The sequence below is a fragment of the Myotis brandtii genome, unplaced genomic scaffold (assembly GCF_000412655.1).
Source record: "Myotis brandtii unplaced genomic scaffold, ASM41265v1 scaffold424, whole genome shotgun sequence".
Classification (NCBI taxonomy): domain Eukaryota; kingdom Metazoa; phylum Chordata; class Mammalia; order Chiroptera; family Vespertilionidae; genus Myotis; species Myotis brandtii.
In genome coordinates, this window is record NW_005366245.1 from 1,037,065 (window position 1) to 1,043,245 (window position 6,181).

Below are 6,181 nucleotides of genomic sequence, written 5' to 3' on the forward strand. Positions count from 1 at the left end.
CTATTTTGTTCATCAGTTTATTTTGTTCATTAGATTCCACATATGAGCAAGATCATGTGATACTTGTCTTTCTCTGACTAGCTTATTTCACTTAGCATAATACTCTCCAGATCCCTCCATGTTGTCTCAAAGGGTAAGAGATCCTTTTTTACTGCTGCATAGTATTCCATGGTGTCACTGTATCACAGCTTTTTTATCCACTCATCTATTTTTTTAAATATATTTTTATTGATTTCAGAGAGGAAGGGAGCCTGGCTGGCGTGGCTCAGTGGTTGAGCATCGACCTATGAACCAGGAGGTCACAGTTCAATTCCCAGTCAGGGTACATGCCTAGGTTGGGGACTCAATTCCCAGTATGGAGCATGAAGGAGGCAGCCAATCAATGATTCTCTCTCATCATTAATGTTTCTATCTCTCTCTCCCTTCGTGTGTGTGTGTGTGTGTGTGTGTGTGTGTGTGTGCGTGTGTGTGTGTGTTTAAATTTATTTCAGAGAGGAATTTTTTCATATATCTCTTGGCTATCTGTATGCCCACTTTGAAGAAGTATCTATTTAGGTCCTTTGCCCACTTTTCCATTGGATTGTTTGTCTTCCTTTTGTTAAGTTGTGTGAGTTCCTTATATATTTTGGATATTAACCCTTTATCAGATATGTCATTAGCAAATAATGTTCTCCCATACAGTAGGCTCCATTCTCATGGTTACTTTTGCTGTGAAGTTTTTTATTTTGATGTAATCCCATTTGTTTCTTTTCTCCTGTTGCTCTTGCCCTGAGTAATTTATTGGCAAACATTGCTACCTGAGATGTCTGAGATTTTGCTTCTAGGATTTTTATGGTTTCACAACTTACATTTAAATCTTTTATCCATTTTTAGTTTATTTTTGTGTATGGTATAAGTTGATGGTGTAGTTTCATATTTTTGCACGTACCTGTCCAACTTTCCCAACACCTTTTATTGAAGGGGCTGACTTTACTCCATTGTATGCTCTAGATTTGATATTTTAAATTTATATCTATGCTAGAAAATATATTTAAAATGTTTTAAAAACTGCCACATCCTGTGACCACTTAATCTCAAGATTTAATGTAATGTTAGTGCAGCTTTCTAAAAATCAAACAAAACTATACCTTATAAATCACTATCTTTGGCAATTGCCTACCATTATCATCTCTCCGCTATTTTTATTTACCTTTATTATAACTCTTTAGATCATTAGTGCCAAATAAAAGAGAAGACAAAGGAATGAAAGAAATACAGAAATGGGAAAGGGATGAACATAAAGTGAAGAAAAATATAACTTGAAGACAATTTTTAAGTCCATTAATTCAATTGCTTCCTTTAGATACAGTAATAAATAACTTGGGGTACAGATAAATGACTGTCATATTTTACTATCAAAATGGTCCTGCTTTACAATAAACATAACCATATCATTCATTTTTGTTTCCTTGAAAGTTGTGGGCTGCATGATAACTAGACAGTATTTGGAAAGACTTTCAAATAAGAAAAAAAATATTTATATTACATAACCAGAACCACTGTTATGTTTTTTATTAACAGAGGTATTAATGTCATGACCTTAAAACTGTGCCCACAGTTAGACAAAGCCACAAAGGGATTCTAACAGATGCCATTTTAATCCTGAAGGATTTGTGGCACTCATAGTTAGCACAGAAGTGATTTTAACAGAATGAAATAGTAAACAGATTAACTGAATCTAATCAAGTGATATAATAATCTGTCCAGAAATAAACTAATGAATTAGGAAATTTTAAATTGATTCTATGAAAATAGGGCCATAAAAGTACACTGTTTCAAGAACAAAGCTACTATAAAATAGAGCTCTTATGTGGCCACTAACTTTGGGCAAAGATCCACTCACCACCCTGGCTAAGGATTTCTTACTGAGCAGAAAGAAACCCCCAAATCGTAAGCATCTTTTACCCAGGATGATTCACAATGAAGTTTATAAAAGTTTACTAGAAGCAAACACACATTTTAGCATTTTTTAAAATTAAAGAATCTCTATATATTTGGTATTTTAGCTGTTTATAATGTTTAAGAGAATAAGGTCAGTTAGCATAACAGGTTAGCCTTGTAATTCCAAATTAAATACTGTTAATTAATAAAATGAGATATTTGCCCTAGCCAGTTAGGCTCAGTGTATAGAGCCTGAGGCCTGTGAACTGAAGGATCCTGGGTTCAATTCCAGTCAAGGGCACATGCCCAGGTTACGGGCTCGATCCCCAGTAGGGGGCGTGCAGGAGGCAGCCAATCGATGATTCTCTCTCATCATTGATGTTTCTATCTCTCTTTTCCTCTCACGTCCTCTCTGAAATCATTAAAAAAATATTTTAAAAAATAAATAAAAATTAAAATAATGAGACACACAACTATATTGCTATTAGAATAGCTAAAATGAAAAAGACTGACCATACGAAGTGTTGGCAAGGATGTGGAGGACCTAAAACTCTCATACATTGCTAGTTAGAATGTAAAATGATACTCTCTGGTAAAATGTTTAAAGAGTTCCTTAAAAGTTAAATATAAGCCTATACTATGAGCTAGGGTTTCGACTTCAAGGTATTTCCCAAAAGAAATTAAAGCACATAGCCATAAAGACTTATACACAAATGTTCATAGCAGCTTTATTTGTAACAGCCAAAAACTAGAAACACGCAAAATGTCTATCAACAAGTGAATGGATAGATTTTAGTATATTCCCATAATGGATACCAAGCAATAAAACAAACAAAAGAAACCACTATTATTGATGCATAAAAAAATATGGATGATGAATATGTTCATTATCTTAATTGTGATAATGGTTTCACAGTGCACACATATGGCAAAATGTATTACATTGTACACTTTAAATATGCACAGTTTATGTCAACTATGCCCCAATGAAACTGTTAAAAAGAGAAAATAAAAACCAAAACAGACAATAGCCAGATAGAGCACTCCTTTTCTTTGTCCCATGAACATGCCTGGATTTTTTTAATTGTCAGAAGAAACCAAGTCCCACAAGTAATACATAGGTTTTGTTTGTTTTAATTGTTTTTTAATTTGTTTTCTAAAAGTTAACTTCTCCATTAAAAAAAAATTGTGTAAAACTAAAGAAACCAAAATCCATGGCTAAGGTCTAAGATCTTCTCTCCTTTGACAAACAAGTCAAAGCATATCTAAGATGCCATGTAACTTATGTTTATAAAGTTAGAATTTGTGCATTGATGACACAATCATTTTTTAAAAATCCATTACTCAAGATAGCAATCTCTTGTTTTTCTTTCAATTTCTAATTTCCTAAAAGCATTTAAAGATAAAATGATAACTACAATAATTCCTGGACAATTTAAATAATGTGAAGTTATTTCTACCTGTTAACTTTGATTCAGAATGATCAACAAAAAGACAGATATATACAAAGTAGCAATAATAAAAGCACTAAAAGTAGCAATAATTAGAGCTCTAAAAGACTAAAGCTAATTTCTCTAATAAAATAAATACACTGCTATTTCTTTCCATTAAGGGTAGGTATAGAACAGGTAGTAAAGAAAAACAACAACAACATTATAGCTTAATATAGTTAGGAAAGACTAATAAAGAATTGGAATTTTAAGGAGAAAAAAAGAAAACTCAGTGTTTTAATTGGATGTTGCTCAAGGTAGAAAACAGAATGTGTCTAAATATTTTTATTGAAGTTGGAGCCATGCATATTTGTCAACTTTTCCATTGTACTTTCCCAGTGAGAGAAAAGAAACTAAAACAATCATAAGCCTAAATTGCCTTTCTGGGTCTCTGGCTCATGTCAACTACTTATCTCAATAGAAATCATATATGCTTGCTCCCTGCTTTCAAAGGACAGCTTCAAAAAACCAGAAGAGAAAAACTCTGGAATTCTTCAGTCCCTCTTTGTATCATTAAACTGAGAAATAAAGCAAAATTCCGAATTTCACATTTGCTGTATTTCTCCTTCCCGACTGAGAGGTACCTACAAAACAATGTGATGGTAGAATTTCGGTTTTGAGAATTGTCTTTCTATAGCAACCCCTCCTCTACATCCACTGATTTTTCTTAAGATTAATATTAGGAAACTTGCTGGTCTTCCTCAAGAAATCTAGACTCTTAAAATATCTCAAAGTGGACATGCATTAAAGGAAACAAATATGTATAAAGCAGAAAAGACTAAGTAAAAAAAAAATTCATATTTGTCCTTCGTATTGTAGTAAACAAATTAGGGTGGCAGACATAATTCTGAGATTGCTCTCAAGATTCCTTCCATGTCACCTAAGTAGAAGGACACATGGCAAGGACCTGAGGGTGGCCCCTAGGAGCGGACAGTGTACCCCAGCCAACAATCAGAAAGAAAATGGTCCTACAACCACAAGAGGCTGAATTCTACCAACAACCCATGAGCTTGGCTCAGATAATATCAGTCACAGATGATACCTTGAGTTCAGTCTGGTGAGATCCTGCTTTTCAGGATCTGAACCCAGTCTCCTGAGCAAAAAGAAGTGTGAGATAAAAGAGACCAAGATGGTGGCATAGGCAAATGCCTGTACTCGCTGCCTCCCACAACCACATCAAAATTACAATTAAAATACAGAACAACCATCATCCAGAACTGCCAGAAAGCTGGCTGAATGGAAGTCCCACAACTAGAGAAGTAAAGAAGAAAGTACACAGAGACTGGTAGGAGGTGCGGAAGCGCAGAAGGGGCTGGTCGGGCAACCATGTGTACCACTTTTTTAATCAGGAGGGAGATTGCCTCTGGGGCGGCCTCCCAGAGGAGCAAGGGGTCCCAGCCCCACACCAGACACCCAGCCCAGGGTCCCAGAGCAGGGAAAAGAAGTCCCTACAGGCAATAAGAACTACATGCTGTAAAAACCAATGCAGATTGGGGCTCAGTGACACAGAGGCTGCTGGAGACCCAGCTGCTCCTCTTAAAACTCGGGAACCACAAACTGAGCTCCAGTGCCGGGCAAGGCTCTGGGGGATACAGACAAATATGAGGAGGAACTGGATTGTCCAGCATCGGGGCAGGAACTCGGGGGTGGCTTTCTCCCAGGTGGAGGTGCTTACAGGGATCATTGTTCCTATGCTGGGACCTTCCCAGTTACAGTGCTGACTGGCAGCCATTTCTGTTTGCTCCACCCTGGTGATTCCCTGAGACCCCACCTCATCCAATTTGCAGCCCAACCCAAGCTGCCTGAAGCAGCTTTTGCATATGAATAGCCTGTCCTTGTTCAGGTTAAAATCTCTCAACAAGCTGCAGCTGGGTCAGGGAGACCCAAACCTATCAATAAAAGGCTCAAGACCTGGCACCAGCAATATAGCCTGCCTTGCTTCACAGTCAGGTCTCGTCTAGGCACTTCCAAACCCGATACAAAGAGGAGGAATCTGCAGATCTCTCTGTAGCTCCTGCTGGGTGGCCCCAGGCAGTGGCTGACTTTGCACCTCCCTGGAGAACCAAGAGCCAGTGCACCCAGTGGTCAGTGTCAGACCATACCAGATTACAACTCTACACATCCATAAGTGACACACTCAAGGGGCACATGCCTTGAGAACCAAAGCCCCACTGAAGCAAGTCCTGCTCAATAAGGTTATCTCCTGCACAGCAGCTCTCCCACTGTAGTCACAGCTGGTCCTCACAGCCCATTGGCCTGGAGGTCAATTCCTTCCAGTGACACCAATAGCAATAAAATCTCAACTACAATAAGACTGTGAACACAGCCCACAAAGGGGTGCTCCTAGAGTGTCCATCTCAGGTGATTGGGGAGGCTAAGCCACTGGGCCCTATAGGACACCTACTACACAAGGCCACTCTATCAATTCAAGGAGACATAGCAGCTCTACCCAATACATAGAAACAACATATGGAATTAGCCAAAATGTGGAGACAAAGAAACATGTCACAAATGAAAGAAATAGAAGCAAGCAAACTACTGGATATAGAGTTCAAAATCACAGTTATAAGGTTACTCAAGAATCTCCTAGAAACCTCCAAGGGACTTAGACTTTCAAGGATATTAATGAGAATGTTAACAACAACAAAAAATAGAAAAGGACCAGTCATAAATTAAGCATACACTGATTGAAATAAAGAATATACAGGGATTCAACAATAGACTACAGCAAGCATGTCAAACACGTGGGCCATATGGCTTGTTTATGAGGC